At 35.6% G+C, this 20,413-nt stretch overlaps 2 long non-coding RNA genes across 2 annotated transcripts; one reads left to right on the forward strand and one right to left on the reverse strand.

Annotated features, from left to right (window-relative positions):
- Positions 1 to 15,002: 15,002 nt before the first annotated feature.
- LOC145120470 (uncharacterized) lies at positions 15,003 to 17,467 on the forward strand. Its single transcript, XR_013714202.1, has 6 exons — positions 15,003 to 15,235; positions 15,329 to 15,553; positions 16,476 to 16,573; positions 16,665 to 16,761; positions 16,836 to 17,081; positions 17,190 to 17,467. It is a non-coding gene; the product is annotated as an uncharacterized LOC145120470 (long non-coding RNA).
- Positions 17,468 to 19,619: 2,152 nt separating this feature from the next.
- Positions 19,620 to 20,144, reverse strand: LOC145118833 (uncharacterized). The gene is made up of 3 exons (XR_013713516.1): positions 20,078 to 20,144; positions 19,779 to 19,886; positions 19,620 to 19,652 (listed from the first exon to the last, which is right to left on the reverse strand). It is a non-coding gene; the product is annotated as an uncharacterized LOC145118833 (long non-coding RNA).
- Positions 20,145 to 20,413: the final 269 nt, after the last annotated feature.

Genomic DNA, 20,413 nt, shown 5'->3' on the forward strand with positions numbered 1-20,413 from the left:
TCGCCTTAAAGATATGGAGGCATTATCTTTATGGTACTAAGTGTAAACTTTTCACTGATCATAAGAGTCTTCAATATCTCTTTAATCAGAAGGAATTGAACATGAGACAGCGGCGCTGGCTGGAACTACTCAAGGACTACGACTATGAGATACTTTACCACCCTGGTAAAGCAAATGTTGTTGCTGATGCTCTCAGTCGGAAGGTAAATCTTGAAAAGAGAAGGCCAAGAGCGTTGAGAATTGAAGTTGTCTCGACAATTGTGGAAAGTATAAAGAAAGCTCAGGAGGAAGCTTTAGAGAAAATTGACCGTAAGGAGGAACGTTTGGGCAAAACGTTGGTGTTTGATACAAACGGTCAAGGATTGAAGGTATTCAAAGATAGGATTTGGGTACCTAAGACGGGAGGAGTAAGACGTCTTCTGATGGAAGAAGCTCACAAAACCATGTACTCGATTCATCCCGGCAGTACGAAAATGCATAGGGACCTAAAACCCTATTACTGGTGGCCGACTATGAAGCTCGATGTTGCTAAGTATGTGGCCGAGTGTCTAACTTGTGCTAGGGTTAAGGCACAACATCAGAAACCGTATGGGAGTTTAGAACCTTTACTTGTACCCATGGGTAAATGGGAAGATATCACTATAGATTTTGTGACTAAACTGCCCAGAACAAGGAACGGTCACGACATGATTTGGGTGGTCGTTGATCACTTCACTAAGAGTGCGCGTTTCATAGCCGCTAACGAGAAATGGTCTATGGATAAACTTGTGAATTCTTATGTGAAGGAAATTGTGAGGCTACACGGTGTTCCGTTAATGATTGTATCCGATCGTGACAGCCGTTTTACCTCAAGGTTTTGGAGGAGTCTACAAGAGGAATTGGGTACCAAATTGTGTTTGAGTACAGCTTACCATCCGCAAACCGATAGTCAGAGCGAACGAACGATTCAAACATTGGAGGATATGCTGAGAGCATGTACCCTAGAATTCCAAGGTAACTGGGATGAACACTTACCTCTAGTAGAATTTTCCTATAATAATAGTTTCCACTCAAGCATCAAGATGGCACCTTATCACGCTTTGTATGGAGAAAAGTGTCGAACGCCATCATGCTGGTTGGAAGCTGAGGAAAAGCAGTTTATGGGACCTGAAATAGTCCATCAGACTGCTGAAAAGTTAAAAGTGATAAGGGAAAGGATCTTAGCTGCTCAAGATCGACAAAAGAGTTATGCTGACAAGAAAAGACAACCGATATCCTTCGATTTTGGAGATTCGGTTTTACTTAAAGTCTCGCCGTGGAAGGGACTTATAAGATTTGGTAAGAGAGGAAAGTTGAGTCCAAGGTTTATTGGACCATTTAAAGTTCTTCAGAGGATCGGGAATCAAGCTTACAAGCTAGAATTACCAGAAGAACTGGAGGGTATTCATAACACATTTCATGTGTGTTATTTGAGAAAGTTCACGGGAGATGTGCCCGACATAATTCCCATTTCTGAGTTAAGGTTGGATGAAAACAAGAGGTTGATCGAAGAACCTGAGGCAATCGTTGACCGTAAGACTAAGAAGCTGAGACGCAAGATGGTCGATTTAGTTCTTGTGCGTTGGAAACATACGAATGGGCCAAATCTCACTTGGAAAACGGAGAGTGACATGATGAGTCGCTACTCGCATTTGTTTGCTGATGTGTGATTCCGGGGACGGAATCATCCTAAGGGGGAGAGAATTGTAATGCCTGTGTTTCTAGGCTAGGCATTAATATTGACATTATAGTCTAGGTTAACCTTTGTGACTCATTTTGGAGAAATGAAAAGGAATTATGTGAATATTATGTGTTTTATGTGTTTTATGCTTAATTATTAGGGTTTAATTAATTAAGAATAAAAATGAGCGTCAAAATTAAATTTTAGATAAAGCCGATATCTATTAAGAAACTTGTAGTGGGCGTGACAAGGATTACGGATATATAAAGAATGTCGAAATCCGAATTATAACGAAGAAGTTATGACCTGTCGAAGTTTCGCGACAAACCGGCACGGGGCCGAATGTCGTAAAAAGTGAGTTTTTGATAAACTACTTTTTGGCCTTAGTGATCTAAACGAAACTCGTAGTGTTCGTTAAACCGAGAGTAGGTATAAAAAGAACGCCCAAATCTGACTTCGTATGAGGAAGTTATGATTTTTCGAAGTTTCAGCTTAGCAGTAGACAGCTAAAAACTCGAATTTTAGATCGAGTGATTTTTAGCCGACACGACCTAAACGAGAATCGAAGGTCTCGTCATTAGTAGCTCAACAGTAAAAAGTCTGACGAAAACGGACGTCGGATGAAGAAGTTATGAATTTTTAACGGATTTCATGTCCCGGTCTTTTAAAAATAATAATATAAAAATTAAAGTCAAAATTAGCCGACGAAGTCTGAACGAAAGTTGTAGAGCGTAATTTTACCTACGCGTGCATATAAAGAACGTCAAAAACGGAGCTCGTATGCGAATGTTATGGATTTTAGAAGTTTTTGCACAAAAATCGAGAAAATTCGCATAGTCACGTTTTTGCCACGTCACCCTCGCTTAGATCGTGCCACGTGTCCGAAATTGGTGATTCATGCGAGCCACGTGTCCGAGCTACTGAGTCATCCGAGCTGCTGAGTCATCCGAAGGGGTCCACTAGGAGTCCGACGCGTGTCCTATTCCTCGTGTCCGAGTCTCGCAGAAAGAGGCCACGTCCGAAGTCTCGGACTAGACCTCGGTCCAATCAGCGGCTGCCACCGAGACTTTGCACATGCGAGCCATGTGCTGCGCACCCTCGCCCTGCTGCCGCGTGTCCTCGCCTGATGACTCTCCCCTCCTGAACCGACTTCGGACCCCCTATAAATAGAAGGGTCCTGCGAGCCTTCTCGGGTACTTTTGGGATTTCACCATCTTTCACCCCTTTCTTCATATTTTCTTCATCTTAACATTCCCCAAAGCCCCGGTATCGATTATAAGCCCCGAAATACGCCACGAAGTGCCCGTGAAGCCCGAAAAATTTATCTTTTCGGTTTCGAAGCCCGACCCTCACAGAGCCCGGTTTCTGAATAAAACTCCCGGTTTTATTAGAAACGAACGTTTTAGGAAACGAATTGCTGCCCGATTTTTATCAAAACATGTGAGTGTATAGTCACTTTCATTTTACACATAGATATGAAGTATTTACCTTATAATACGTGCTATGTGTAAATATATTAATTGTTTATTTGAAGTGACTGTTGAGTTGATGTTTTATACAAGTTTTAAACTGTATAAGTATTTTTATCTACAAATATGTTGGGTAGAACATGGGTAGATAGTGATGTGTGATAAAATAAAAGTAATGAGAGGCCTCGATGTGATTTGTGATTCAGTCATCTAGCGGAGTTTGGATGACGACCACGGAATTTCTAGACAGTCCAGTGGGAAACATTAGCAGGTCCGCAACCTGTAGGTGTTAATGAACTAGAGTGTTCATTCGCTGTACTCCATCCCCCTCATGGTTGCCTTTAGGACATGTATGGCTGAGGAAACCCCTTAGCAGTAGTGTCCATCCCGGTGATATTCTTTAGGCTAGGTCCCTTGTGATAAGTGTTTAGGGACGTAAAGTGAGGATAACGGGAACGGGTAATCAGGGTTATTGTTGATTAGTGAACTTAATAAGTTTATTATTACTGTGGGTTGAAAACCCTATATGCTCACCAGGCTTCCAAGCCTGACCCACTAAGCTTTTTATGTTACAGGTAGTGGACCCTGAGCATAGTCGAAGGACGATGAGAGATTTTGGATTATAGGCCAGTAGTTGTAAATAACTGTTAAAAGGCTTATAATGTCTTGTTTATGCTTTTGATATGTAGCGGAACATGACATCCCGAGGTTTTGATATGAAATGAAATTATATATTTCTTAAAGAAAGGTTTTGACAAACTTTTATCATATTTTGTATTGGGGACCAATTCCGCAACATCTTTTAAAAAGATTTCTCTGATTTTACTTTAAAAAGCATAAATTAAATCGGTCTTTTCTGGCCGAGAAATTAGGGGATGTCACATGTTAGATGTTTTAGGGACGTAAAATGAGGATAACAGGAACGGGTAATCAGGTTTGTTTGGTTTGATAAAGTTAATAAACTTATTTATTGTGGGTTGAAAACCCTATGTACTCACCAGGTTTCCCAACCTGACCCACTCAGTTTATTTATATCACAGGTGTTGATATGAAGTCACATTACACTGAGAGATTAAGGAGATATAAATCACTAGTGATAATGAATGTAAGTTCTGTTTATGCTTATGTTTCTGTATTGACGATGACATCCCAAATTTTTTAAAATGAATAAAAATATTTTTCTTCGGAAATGCTTTGATAACGTATTTATCATGTTTTACTGGGAACAAATTCCGCGACATTTTTATTAAAAGAGGTACTCTGATTTTTATAAAGCATAAACAAAATCGGTCTTTTCTGGCCGTGAAAATGGGGATGTCACACATATCAATAATGATTCCATCATAATCATCACAACTAACTGAATGGGCCGACCTTGGTTCCTTCGACCCATCGGTATGGTGAGGAGACTCACCTCTGTGTGCTGAACTCGAAAGCTGCTCGCCTAACCGTCTGAAACCACGAGTGCTGAACAATAATACAATTAACCCTTAATTAGGATTAAACACAATCTGATTGAAGGACCCAATTACCTAAGCCCAAGTCCTTTGATAAAGGCCCAAGAGTCTTTCGCTTTGTTAATGGGCCCGAAATCCATGTCCAAATCTATTAATGGACCACATGGCCCAATAAGGCCCAACTAAAACAACTATGGTCCCAAAACACAATATCAGCCCAAAACTCTAAAAAGGAACCAAATCCAACGTTTAATAAGGCCCAATATGCTTTCAAGCCCAAAACAAGCCCAAACCCATCTGAGTGCGTATGCCTTGCGTACCACTCCAGTACGCTCAACGTACTATCTCTTCAATTCGTACGCGTTGCGTACATGCTACTGCGCGCGGCGTACAAGTCAGGCATGCAGAAATGACCATTAAGCTCTTAATGCTTGGGATATTAACGTCAAGCTTTAGATTTCAGTCCATTAAGACGTTCTAAGGCATAAAGTTGGCAACTTTATGCCCTTGCATGCTCTATATGTTCCCAACAACCCCTTATAACCCATTAAGACCTTTCCAAGGGTCTTAACTCATGCATGAGGTAAAAACACTCATCAAGACTGCATTTTTATGGTATAAATAAACTAAGGGACCTCAGATCTACTCTTCCTAAGCTCTGGAATTGCTCAAACTCCCATGAGATGATTCATGAACACAAAAGGGGACAATATAGCAAACACTAGCTCAATCTAATGAATAAGATGGCAAGATTAAAACTTTATACCTCCAGAAGCTCCTCAAGGTGAACTAGATGCAGGATCTTGAAGCCCAATGCCACCCCAAGCTTGCTTACTAACCTCTTCTTCTCGAATAAGCTCCAAAATGGCCACCAACACACTTTTATGCTCTAAAATCACACTCTCAAAGGAAAACTGGGATAAAGGGACAAAATGAGACTTTAGAGGCTGATTAGGGTTTGGTCCAAGTGGCTTAAGGATAAATAAATAGGTCTTAAGTTGGGGTTTTAGGGTTTTGGTCCTCTGTCGCGTAAGCCCCGCGTACCTACATGTACGCCTCTCAAACTCAATATTCCTTCGCGATCCTTCATCCATAGTACGCTAAGCATACACTTTGGTACGCCCAACGTACAAAAGGGACCATTTTTGCCAAATTAAATCATTTCAAAGGGTTAGAACGGTTTACCTGATTTGGAGTGTTACATACCTAGAACACCACATAGCAAACAAGCATAAAAATATGAGAAGCCAGCCTGACTGGACCGCCTCGCAGGGCCTACAACCTATTTGGACCGCTCTGCGAGCCTTCGGTATGACTGGACTGCCTCGCAGGACCTACAGCCTATCCGGACTGCTCTACGGGCCGCCGGCCTGATTGGACCGCCTAACAGGGCCTACCGCCTATCCGGTCGTCCCCGGGTGTCTTGGCCTACAGCAAAAAGAAGGACCGCCTCAACTAAACATAATATGTCGACATATGCAATAGATAACCATAAACACAAAGCCAACAAATACAGATACTCATACAGATCTACTAAATAGCTACAAACTAGCATAATAATATCCTAACCAGGATAAAATAATCTAGTGGCCCGGCATTGGTCCCTTCGACCCACGGGTACAGTAAGGAAAACTCACATCTCATTCGGAATGTAGGCTAAATAAATCTCTACTCCAAAAATGAGCTCAATGATCAATTAACCAAAACTAAGGACCTAATCTTAATTAACAACTCAAAATACCCAAAATACCCCTAGATCAAAACTATGATCAAAGTTCAATGTCAATGAGTCAACTCGGTCAACTCAACTAAGTATGCGGGACGTACTCAGCTCCTACGTTCGGCGTACTCAAGCTTTGACTGAAATCGGGTCGTTGACCCCATACGTGCGGCGTACGCTGGGTTACACACAACTTATGCACTGAAACCCTTTTTCCTCAATAAGAGCTGAATGCACTAAGCTCTCACGTACCAATTGCAGATCCAAGGCCAAAATACCACTAAGAGTCATAAAGTTTTCAAATTTATGACTTTGCATGCCCATTAAGTGCTTAATACGAACAAACTTAACTTCTTAACACCTAAAGACCTTCTAGAGCATGCATGGGCAATAACTTAGCATCAAGGTCTCATTTTTATGACTCAAGGCCGCTCATTTGGTCTGAAAGGACGTCTTGTTTGGTTAAGAGCATGTCATTCTAAAGAATCACCATAGTTGGGACCAAAAATGCCCTAAATGAAGAAATGAATAGATCTATAAGATAAGATGATCAAGCTAGAAGCTTTTTACATCCTGGAGGTTGCTAGAAAGTAGAGAATTCCATATCCAAGCTTCTTCCAAGCTCCAAGGTCCTTCTACCACCTTCTTCTTCTTCAAGAACACCACCAAAACACACAAATAAGCTCAAAATGCACTCTTCTCACTTAGGGTTAGCTAGTGGGACAATTTTTAGGTGGACGCTGATGAGGGTGAAGGTCTTGGGGCCATAAAGAAGATTATATAGGGTGCAAACCCTCAAACTAGGGTTTTAGGTCTGAACAGCATACTCGAGCGAGCGTACCTGAGGAGTACGTCGGGGGTACACGTGCAAAGCCCACTTCCTTCATGCATGAGTACGCCATGCGTACACTCTGAGTACGCACGGCGTACGAACCAAAAATGCCAACCTTTTTAAAATTTAGGCTTAAATATGTACCTTCTCGGAATGGGTGTTACACTCGAGGTGGTCCGGATAGGCTGTAGGCCCTGCGAGGCGGTTCAATCAATCCGAACGCCCGTTGAGCGGTCCAGATAGGCTGTAGGCCCTGCGAGGCGGTCAAGTCAGGCTGAAGGCTCATATTTGCATACTTTGTTTATTATGTAGTGTGTTGGTACTTTGGGGGAACTCACTAAGCTTTGGTTTACAATTTTAGTTTATTGCTTTAGGTACTTCTGATGATCGTGGGAAAGCGAAGGCTTGATCGTGCACATCTTCCTATTTTCATGATATAGATTTTTGGGACACTCTGATATGACTTTAGTTTTGAAACAATGACTCTTTTTGTAAACAATGATGGTTAATGGTTGATTTTAAAATTTTAAATTTTAAATGATTTTTGGAGTGTTATATTACATAAGAATTCAAGGTTTTGAAAACCGACTGAACCGACTGTTTTACCGGTTCGATGGTTCAACTTGTCCAACCGGTCGGACCACCGAAAAAAACCGAATGATGTCATAATTATATTATTATTAATTGAAAATATAAAATATACAATAAATAAATAAAATATATTTTTAAAATTTCCAGTTTTACCGGTTCGACCAGACCAATTTTTTTTACTAGTTCACAACACAAATAGTTTTTTGGCCTGTAAGAACCAGATCCGAGACCGGTTCCCAGTCAAATAGGTTGAACCAGCCGGTCCGGTCTAGTTTTCAAAGCATGGAATACACAATCAAAATATAAATTTGATCCATAATCTCATGATTAATCTATTTCAAAAACAAGAAAAAGGTTTAAACCTAAATTCAGAAAGTAAAAACAATATGAAATCAATTGGAATACTAATCATGGTCAGAATAGCAAACTGAATATTTTTCATCATGAATTAGCTCTCGAATTCGTCAGATCTTTGCTCCATATCAGCTTAACGTCCCTCCGGCCGCCTTCTAGACCCTCAAAATGGCAACTCTAAGTTGTATTGTCGCAGAAATTGAAGTAGGTTGTAAGATATATCATTAAGGTTAATTTTCGGATATATTTATAGTTTTCAGCGACACCACGACGTGGTATCGGGTTTCTGTATTGTACCTAAATTCGTCGACATGGAAAAAATAGATTTTTTTTAGTTTTCGAAAAGACGTGACACGTCTTTAAATGGGCGCGACACGCCTCTTAGATAAATTCAGCATTTTCTTCAGTTTTCCGTTCCAGCTCCGTTTTTCAGCGTTTGTGCTTTCTTTTTGCTCTAGCTACATATTATATCTGTAATTAAACATTTCAAAACATTTTAACTATTATATATCTTAAAATATAACATTTTATTCAAATATATTAAAATAATGGCCAAAAATATATAGTTATATAAAGACATATCAAGACGCTTCCTCGTCGTCATTCAACTTCTGTTTTCCTGTTCCGTCAACTGTTATTTTTTTCACGTTGCTTTTGTTATTTATTTCGGCTCTTTAGTTTCAGCAACAATTATGTCATCGTCGTCATCGGAAAGTCGAGTATGAGAAGGTTGTGGTTGCCGGTATTGAAAACAATTTTGTTGATATTGGTTAGGGTCGGGTTGTTGGTAGTTTTGCTGGTATGGGGATTGTAGATAAAGATTTTGTTGGAATGGAATGTGATAGAATTAATGGTATGGAAATTAATTGTTGACATGTGATTGTTGTTGAATTGGTGTTCCTTGTAACAAATTCATAAACTCTTGTCTTGAATCATAATTTGATGTGTTCGGAGTATTTGGGTAGTTTGAGTATTGATCCGTAGGTAGAAGAGAAACATAAGTAAAATTGTATAGAACATAGCAGTGTGTTAAATGTATAAATATAAAGGTTGGTATTTTATAGTAGTTTAGTTTTTTTTTTTAATATTTTTTTAAGTCAAACAGTCTTGTCACTAGTACAAAAATGACTTACGGTCATATTTTTCAAAAAACGGCATGTCACACTTTTTATTAAACGTGTGACCAAATGTCACTAAAAATTTAGAGACCGTTTTTGGATACATTTAAAGTAGTTTGTGTGGTTATTGTATAGATAATCAAAACTTTAACTACACTTAATTATACCAAGTGTGACAATTATTAGCCACACTCGAATACGGTGGCCATATGTCACCATTAGTCACGATTACTGATTAAGATTATGATACTTTTTTTTATGCGACAATAGGTAGATATATGGTGACATGACGCAATTGTATATGTTTCTGTATCATGGTGGCTTTTAGACACATGAAATCCAATGTAGTTAAAAGGTGATACATATGACCACATTAAATATCTGTGTGTCCATAGGGTGATGTTTACTAGTGACTTAGTAAAAGCAAGAAAACAAGTTTCTTGTAGTAGTTTATAGTCATGTGCCTTTGTCAAAATATGATGAATTAGCTTTGAAAAAAAACAATATTATGAGTGTAAGTAGCATTTAGTGTTATGTTTATAATTAATTAATTATTATGTGTGTTTATAGGTAAATCTAGGTATACAAGAAATATAATGTCTGATCAGGATAATCATAGTATGGTCATTGAATGTGTGACTATGATTATAGAATGATCATTCTTTTTGTACTAGTGTATGTCTAAAGTTAAAAAATGGTCTTCATAAAACGAAAATGTGTTGTTGTATGTATTTTCTAGGTGACTTATTAATATATTTTGTGCTTCGTTTTTTTTAATTTTTTTGGATAGGGAGATCCTTTGGCAATTTTGTAGTGTGATATATCTGATGATCAAATCAATTGATTATGTAAAATCAATAAAAGACAGACATATCTAAATATAATCTGGTTTGCTCAAATTCACGTCTGAAAGAGTACAAAGTGTAAGAGTACAAAATATGATGAAAGTGTTCGAACTGCTGCTCAGACCTAAGTATTTACCCTATTTATAGGGTACATCAGACGCACAAAAAAATACAAGGACTATACATGACATGTAATGCCTGATACCAACATCAAAGTGATATATAGCTCAGTTCAATTATAGGATAGTTTTCTCTAATTTATAGTGTGTATCTAAAAGTGAGTAATACATTATGATAAAGAAAAAAGAGTTGACCATAAGTACTTTTGTCATTAATACTCAATGTTTTATAGTTAAACTCTAGGCATCTTGTAAAATAGTGAAAGTAAATATAGCGACAGTTTAATTGATTACATGTGTCAACAAGATAATAATTAGTGACACTAAATGTGTGTGATGTGTATTTGTGATTAGTGTGTGACTATGGTTTAAATGGACTATGTGTAAAACTAAGGTTACATAAATTTTTCCTTGTCCAAGCAAACTTCCATTTCAATTTCTAGTTTTGCTGAAGACATGCAAAGGGGATTTACTATGTTTTAGGTTTAATTGTCTTTTCAAACTAGGCGGGAACCATATCCACCAATAATGTTATTTAATTTGATCGAAGATGAAAGCAAATAATATAAATTCATATAATTTGAATGGCAACAAAATTTATCAAATAAAAATAAACGCAAGGAACTTGGAAAAATACAATTACAATAAGAGAAGCATAAACTACAAGCTAATAATAAAGCTCGTTACCATTTTATTAAAACTAAAGTTTCGCAATAAAGGAATAATTGTGAATTTGGGGCCAAAACACCAACCAAATAAATAAGTTCCAATTCTAAATTGACATTTTTCCAGAGGAGAACTCAGCTACTGGCCTACACTTCTAACTTCTTATATGATATTTTAGGGACTAAATATTACTATCATATATATAATATCATTTGTCTCAAATATGTTTTTTTAAACTATAACTAACAACCAGTTTAAATTACTTGGTAATTCCTGATTAAATATGTACAAATAATGTAATTTCTAATGCATTTTATATAATAAGAGGTCAAACATAATTATCATGAATTGTAGTCACAATAATTGGTTTTCCATAAAAATTATACAGAAGTATACATAATTTTTTTTATAGTGTTAAAAGCATAAACCTTGTCATCTAACTAATACAAGATAACATCATTTGATATTGTCTTCGACTTCTTTGATGCATGTGTGAACCCCACAATCATATCCTATAGTAACCACCTACAAAATATAAATATAAACAAATTAAACATGAAATGCTTTTGGGTAGAAAAATGGTGACAGCCGAACAACAATATTTGCAAACCAAGAGAACAACACAAGCTCTGGGAAAACGAGAGACAATTGTCAACATCTGAATTGTTATTTTGAATTTTTAAGATCTAAACTTTTAAAAGGTCTGAATTTCTAAGAGGGTCTGAACTTTTAACATGTTGTTTGGTTGAAACATCTAAATTGTTGTGTTGAATGATAAAAACAACCATTTTACCCTTCAGTATCATTTCTTTTGATTACAACATTGTACTTCCAACATTTTCCTTATTAAGACATCATACTTTGTAAACTATAATCAATTCTAACATTCTAATTGGGTAGAAATAAGAAGTACAATGCTATATATAGCTAAGTGGAGAAGTTTAAATTGGGATACTTCAACAATATAAAGCTAATTTACATGTTTCCTACATTCAAATACAATAGCCTTTTCTTCTAAACAAAAGATAGCAACATGAAGACATTTGGAAATGAAATTTGGGTAAAACAAAAGAATAGAGATAACTTGTTGTACTATTAAAACAACATACAAACAAGTTCCAAAATTATTCATGCCATGGTTCTAGTAATAAAGATTCCTTTCTTGGCCTTTTCTACAACTGGACAAGCATCATAAGTGGTTCGAGGCACTAGCACGTTGTTCTTTTTGTGCTTTAAAGTCTACATTCAACTATTAACCAAATTAAACATAAACTCGTTGCAATTGAAAACAATTCAAACTTTAGGGGTGACAATACGCCAATCTTCTTCCCTTTATTCTAAAAAAATGAGTCTAAACAGGTTCAATTTTGTAAAAAAAAAAAGAAAAAAAAATCACGAGCAAAACAGCTAGAAATCATTATAGCTAATTATATGTAGATAAACAAGTGGTAAATGGATTAAAATGGATGCTTTTTCTTCCATTGAGTGGTTATACAGATTTCCAAAATCATTTAACACAATGTTAGTAAAATTTCATTTTTATTGGTTATAGAGATTTCCAAAAGCATCTAACATAACGTTAGATAAGATGGGGTTGCATTCTAAAGGAAACTATACTCAAAATTCATATGGTTAACACGAAAATAGTTTTCGAGAATTCTGAAACTAAAGAAAAAAACCTTCAAAATTCGTTCCTCATGTGTTGCAGTTGAATTTATATCTTATAGATGAATTTGACTCATCATTCAACATACCTAAATTAGTTACAGTAATGAACTGAACTTACCAAAATCAAAGGGGAAAGGGTGGAGGGTACTGTCGTTGGTGGAGGACGGTGATGGAGGAGGGTGGGTCGCTGGCAGAGGCACCAGCGACGAGGGCATAAGGCGGAGGTGGAGTTTCCAGGAGGAGATGCGTTCGGAAATAGGAAAGAGAATAAGTTAAAAGGGTCGGCGTGTGACCAAGATAATCATACAAGGTAAACCCTTTGTCTACTTACCAAACTAAGATTTGACTTTTGTTGACTTTGGTTGACTTTTACAGACTTGTAAATAACGGGTTGTCACAAATACTCCACACCTAGATAATCATACAAGGTAAACCCTTTGTCTACCTACAAAACTAAGATTTGGTAAAAATTCAACTCAAGTCAAAGCAAAGTCAAATTCATCTGATCTCTACGTCGTGACCAACCTTGGCCACGCCGTGGCCCACGGGCCTAAACCCGATCCAGATCTAAGTCAAAGAAGTCAACAGGCCTTCAGCGAGTCCTCCACGACATGGCATTCCTTGGCCACGTCGTGGGCATAAGACGACAAAACAATCGACTGGTCCTTACTCGCCACGCCGTGGTGGCCTAGTGTCATGCCGTGGACAACAGTCGAACGGATTAACCAAGTTAAGCTGCTTTTAACTCAAAACCAAAGGATCAAAATCCTAAATCTACTCCTTCTCAACGCCTTAATGGATAAAGTTTCCAACTTTATCCATTAAGACACTCCATTAAGACAAGAACTCTAATTAAGGTCTAATAATGTAACATCCCGACTCCCAGGTATAATATTTAATTAATTTGCATTCATAATTTCAGAGCAACTCGACAAGTTGGATGCCCCAACTCGCCGGGTAGAGGAGTTAATGGCCACGTGATTTTTAGAGTCTACTCGACGAGTTGGAGGACCCCAACTCGACGAGTAGGTGTTGAGTGAGAAAACCCTAATTTTCATGGTTTGTGTCCTATTTAAAGGACCTTAAGCCTCCATTTCCGCCTCCCTTATCACCCTAACACTCTGTGAGAAATCCTAATCGAGCTATAACCTTGTGTGAGAGAAAGAGAGGCTAATCTTGTGTGTTCTAGTGCACTTTTGGAAGGAGGTTGGAGAGCATCAAGGCTTGGAACGATGAGGGACTTTTGGATCCAGTGTTCTTCAGTGTTAGCTTCTGTTTGGAGGTAAAAGGCTACCACCTTGATCATTCCTTTTGTTAGATCTCTTTCTAGGGAGTTTTAGGGTTTTCTCCCATCCATCTTTTGGGTATTGAGTCATTTGAGCATAACATGAGTTGAAACATCAGATCTGGACTGGATGAGGTCCTTTGAGTCCAAAGATCCAAGCTTTATCAAGCTAGTGACAAGCTTTTATGCATTAAACCCCCATATAGAGCTTATTATGGCATTTCGAGCCCTAGATGTCATGCATGGACGTAAAGCCTGTAGCTTTACGTGGTATTTCAGCCTTGGGAGGCTAGATCTAGAGTTTGGGACATTATTTCTGCTTAGAATCTACTGAATGATAATTGGTCTGGAGGGACTCGACGAGTGCATGAGCCAACTCGACGAGTCAGCTAGGGTTTTACCTGATAGACTACTGGACGAGCTACAACTCGACGAGTTGACGAAACAACTCGACGAGTTGACGAAACAACTCGACGAGTTGAGTTGGATTTTCCCAATAGTTTAGAGAAAGTGAAGGAACTCGACGAGTCGCATAGATGCACTCAACGAGTTTAGCTTATTAACTTATAGCATATGCTTTTGTTTCGACATATGTTTAGGTTAAGGGGTATATTTGTCAATTTTTTGAATGCTGAAATAAGGAGTTTTCGATAAGTAAGGGATAAGTGACTTATCAAAAAATGACTTATTAGAGATTCCAAACAGCTATAACCTATTTTTTTAAAAACTTTTAGCCAAACACTATTTTTGACTTATACCGGTGTGGAACCGATAATAAGTCAAAAAACTCATTTTTTAAGCTTTGCCAAATACCTTCTAAATATATAAAAATCTACACATACACATCTAGATGAATACCCACATAACATAAATTAGACCATAATATAATTGATTTTTATATTAAAATTTAAAATATTAATACTTAATAATTTATATGGAATACCCACGTAACATAAATTAGACCATAAGATAATTGATTTTTATATTAAAATTTAAAATATTAATACTTAATAATTTATATGGATGCGTGTACTGATGTATATTATAATAAGAATAAGAATAAGAATTAAGATAAAAAAAATAATTAAAAAATAAGGAGTGAAAATGCGAACGTGTTCTGCTCTCCCATGACCCACTTAGCTCTCCTAGATTCAAAATTACCCACGTCTTTGATTTTGATTTTTCATGGCTTTGAATGAGCGGGATTTTGAAAATTTGTTTCCTTTTTTCTAATTCCAACCCTTAACACACACTCTCGTCTCTCCCCCTAGCATAATAAATTAGCAGGTAGCAGATACGCCATCACAAGTCACAGAAAATATCTAACGATGACTCCTTTCCAGCGGTGACGCCTTCTCCGGCTGCGACACAGACACCATTTCCGACTGAGACGCCTTCTCCGGCCATCACAGGTACAGAAATCAAGCTCTTTCTCTATCCTTGAGTTTTAGATTCATTGAGTTTGTGGCTACTGCTCCAGATTAAGTGAGTTTTTGTCAATGTAGCATATTCCTTATTTCTACAATTCGATTGCAAGAAATTTCCAACCGTGGAATAGAATCAGTAGCGGTGGTAATTGGTGAGACATGTTAATGAAAGAGCATTAAACTATCTTAGATTCTACACAAAAGTCGCTGCATCATGGCAGGAACTATGGTCGTCACCCAACCACGCCCTTCGATGCGATTCTAAAGCTCTATCGATCCACCACTATTATGTTATTCCACCAGGTGCGCCCCCATTTCTTTACTTTTCATTTGCAATTAAAAATCCTCTGCACCACCAATCAGGATTTCTCCTCCCGCCCCTGCTGCTGAGATGTCCAAACACCCACCTGTTGGTTCGATTTTATTCTTCACGTCAAGGAAATGCCTAATCAATTCAGCCGACTGCCTTCCTTCTAGTACTCATTGTGTCTGATTTCTTAAAAATAGTTATATCAACTCAAGTGGTGCTGGAAAAGGCATCTATGAACTTGTAAGTTGAAGTTTTTGATGGAGATAAAATCATTGTTCTTAAAATCAATTATCTGGATGCAAATGGCATTGGAGATAAACTCACATGGTCTCTTTCTCTCTTACGCTTTAAATTATCACTTAATTGTGTTAAATCTCTTTTGTTTTAGGAAACTAGTCTTGGGTTTTGAGCCCTAACTCTAATTCTTCAAAATTCATCTCATTATCCAGTTTAAAATTATGATTCTTGATGTTGATGCTTCACGAAACGCTTTGCATGCTCTAAGAAGCAAGCTTTCAGATTAATATAAAATTCAGATTCTGCTATAGGATTTCAGGTCAACATTGTGTTAATTGTTGCTGCTTATTATTATTTTTTTTTTTAGAAAAAAGGCAAAGGGGTCAGCATTGTGATAAGTGTCTCGAACTTTCCAAATTTGCCTCAAACACTTGTAAATGCAAGTCATCTTAAAAACTTCATCACTTGAAAATGTTTATGTAAATTGCATTTCTCAAATAAATCGTCCCCTTTTTCTTATATTTGCTAGGGCTTTCAATTGACATGGTTGTTGAATCATAACCAAAGAACCAACAGAGGAACCCTTAACACCATTATGTCATCACTTCACAAGATTGTTGTCATTATCTTTTTTGTACTAATTTCTGATTTTTCATTTGGGACTTTCACTTTTTTTAGGGAATTGTAAAAAACACCAAAAAAAAAAAACAGTTCAAACTAAGTCTGCGACTACAATTCTCGATAAACCATCGCCTTCTTTAAAATTCGTAACACGAGTACGTATTTACTTAACAATTTTCATTGCTTTTAATTTATCTTTTGTATTAAATCCTAATTTTCCATATATGACTTAAATTTATTTTTTAGGAAATTGCAAAAACCACCAAAAAGGTTGTTGAATCTAAGACTTTCACTACAATTCCTTAGATACCAACACTTTCACCAAAAAAATCCACTTCCACAGGTCAGTTTTTTTGACATGCTAAATATACATTTTTGTCTTTCTTCTTCTGATGTTAATATCACAAATCATTGTAGGCATTCAAGTGTAGTCTATCATATCCGGGAAAAGGAACATCGTTGCTCGTGGTGCCATTTACTTATCATCAGAAAGACAATTCATTCATGGAGTTTTTCTGCATGATGACTGTTATAAAGTGTTCATTGATGAAATTGTAAAAAAAGATTCATTTATACCCCATTAATGGAGAAATTAAAACAGTTGAGCATGCATATAAAACTTTTGTCCCATGGCCAAAATACATTGTGAAACCTGATTCAAAGGTTTGTTTACTCTGTTAACTTGTTTGTGTATTACATTTTTTTTTCCTTCGTAAACTACTCTACTAAGTTTTTTATTTACTCAATTTTGTTTCAATTTTGTTGATATAGGTACCAAATATGAAACCACTTCAAGACAATGAACTTCAAAAACTTAAAGAAGTGCAAAACAACTTTCTTTTATATCGAGCGATAGCCTTCTTATGAAGACAAAGAACAGTACCAACAAGATGAAAGCGTAGTTATATCTAGCTTTTGGTTTGCGATGTTTTTTCTTTTGTTACAATATTTTTAGACTTGTTATTAGTACAGGTTTTTTTTTCTATTTTAATTAGGTATCTTATGTATGGATTTTCATTTCAATTATTAATATTATCGATTTCTTTTTATTGTTTCATATTGTCAATTTATGGTTACTTTTATTTCTGTTGTTTTGATGTGTCTGAAATATAGTAAAAAGTAACAATAAAAATTGAACTAATGTCACTGAATGTTAAACAATAATCACACTTCAAAATTTTCATGTGTCTATAATATATATTTGGCCATATCTTAAAGTTTTTCAATGTTTCTAAATATATACAATTGTCACTTTATATCATTTTTTACATGTGGCTAAATGGTTAGCAATAGTTATGATCTAAATTATATATGCGTCTATAAATTAATTATGGCTATTTTTTAATTGATTTTCTATGTCAAAATAATATAAAATAATCATAGTTATGACTTTTTATATGTACGAATGATATCATCAGTCATAATAAGTAATACAAATATGGTCGTAAGCTAATATTAAATCCATCATTTTAATAAAATGTGTCTTTATAATACTTATGATCATATTTCACTTAATTGTGTATCTCTATACGGTAGACAATAGTCATAATAAAAGATTGTTTTTGTGAGTAATTATTAGCAAATCGTCACTTATGGAATTAATTACATGTGGCCATTTAACGAACATTGTCATGCTCACGCTAATTACATGTTTGTAAAACATACCCAATAGTTTTAATAAACTTTAAACTGTGTGACAGTATATTAGAAAAAAACAACACTAAAACAACATGCATGTCGCAAGTTGGTGATATACAGTCACTACAATTACTAAATAAATATGTCTACTGACTGTTTAACGCCACAATATTGGATAAAATGATTGATTTTAGCAATAAAGTTCTCTACCCAATTGCCACACTTTTATAATACGGTCACATGTTTTCATATCATACGGATACTACATTTTAAAGTCACCATAAAAACCATACGATGGTGTCACCTTCTGTCACACTTTCAGTGAAAAAATAAGTCATTATGTCGAATCTTCTCCCCTTAAACTATTACATATTTCACGTTTATATATATATATATATATATATATATATATATATATATATATATATATATATATATATATATATATATATATATATATATATAGGCTTAGGTTATTCTATTCAAGGTAATTATTGTGTTATTGTATGCATAAATGTGGGCCAATCATTTTACTTATTTTAAGAAAGTTATTAATACATATTATTAAATTAAAGATAATTGAAAAATACCATCTAATTTCATTCTAAGGGTATTTTAGACAATTGAGATAAATTTAAAAAACGAAAATTCCATATTTTTTAGGATAATTAACTCTCTTGATTTTAAAATTCTAATTTTTGTAATTACTTTAATTTTAATTATAACACAATTTTTATAATTAAACCCGATTTTATTCTGTTAGAATGACATTCTGTTAGAATCATATTCTCTAGGAATTTCAGGATACATATTTCTATTAGAATGATATTCTATGAGAACGTCAACACGGACTAATAACAAATTTTTGGATACAACTTCAAATTTTTCATTACATTCTTAAAAAAGTAAAAACTTTATATAATAGTCTATGACAATGAAATACTCACTAATAACAAACAAACCCATGTATATTATTCGACCTGAATATTCTAGCAGAATATATTATTACATATACTCCTATCATTCTATTATAGATTATTCTATCAGAAGAATATCTCTTTCCTTTGTGAAGACCAGTGACAATTGTTCAGCCATCATCTAATCTTCAAGCCCTTGATCATCAATGAAATTAGACATTTTACAAAAATAACTGCCATGAATCAAATCATGTAAGAATAATATTCTCTGAGAATGCTTTTACATGGCAAATAAATAACACAAAAATTTAGTAAATCTGACATAATGAATACCACATGGTCTGGTCAGATTATTTTTCAGGAACTTCCACAAACACCTGTCATGCATCATAATAAGTTCTATGACAAATTTCACCAAAAGATTGTTAATTTGAGGTTGAAGGTGAATTTGCAGGATGATTTTTGAAAAAAGGGGAGTCAACAACAGAATAGAAGCATGTGATGATTTCAAAATATTTAAATTAGTCTAATTTCCTATGTTATTAAAAAAGGGGGAGTGAAAAGAATGAACCTATAAATTTGATGGAAATTTTATAAATTTTAGTTCATACAAGCCCATAAAGTCCAACTAGCCATGCTGCAACAACTGCACCTAGTTCTTCACTGCGCAGTGTGAGTCCTGTATATGGAAACAAGAAATTATAAGCAAATTAAAATTTTTTAAATGGTTTAATAACCAAAAAGACATACAATATTTGCCATTTTGGTGAATAACTTAAAGCATGACTTTCTTTCAAGTAATAACCTGATATGAGAAATATCCCACAAGTGCTAAATTTTGCTACATGATATTTGTGAGCAAGGCATCCAAGACTAGGGTTTATGAGGCCTAATGTTACTCCACTAATAAGAGCTGCATCATGTTAATTAAGAAACCAAGTATCAGTAGGCATTCATGATTCAATGAAGTTGACAAAAGCTTGATTGAAGCTACATAAAAGCTTCAAGTTTGTCTTTTTTTTTCAGACCCTTTCTTCTAGTATTTTGTAAAACACTGTCATAGATACAGAAATAATCCAGTTACACAAAAGCAGATTGCATTACCTAATGGAAGAAAATTGCTACCAACGAAATTCAACAATGGTTTTGCAGGAGCCAAAAAAGTCGATGCTTTTGTGTAGCTTTGTTCAGTCCTCGATGTATCTTTGTAAGCCTTTATAAGGAGCAGAAACCAGTCAATATATCATCATTGATCATTCAATCGATATCTCAGCTATTCTTGCTTTGTTAAAACGTCTTAAAAACACACTACTACTATTCCTCAAATCATACATATAACCCCTACCCGTTAGAATCCACAGTATGTAAAGCTTATAAAACGAAATATCAAAATGAATCAAATAGCATGAGAAAGCTAAAAACCTGAGCAGGATTCACACT

The sequence above is a fragment of the Lactuca virosa genome, chromosome 6, assembly GCF_052849685.1.
Source record: "Lactuca virosa cultivar CGN04683 chromosome 6, Lactuca_virosa_CGN04683_v6, whole genome shotgun sequence".
Taxonomy (NCBI): Eukaryota; Viridiplantae; Streptophyta; class Magnoliopsida; order Asterales; family Asteraceae; genus Lactuca; species Lactuca virosa.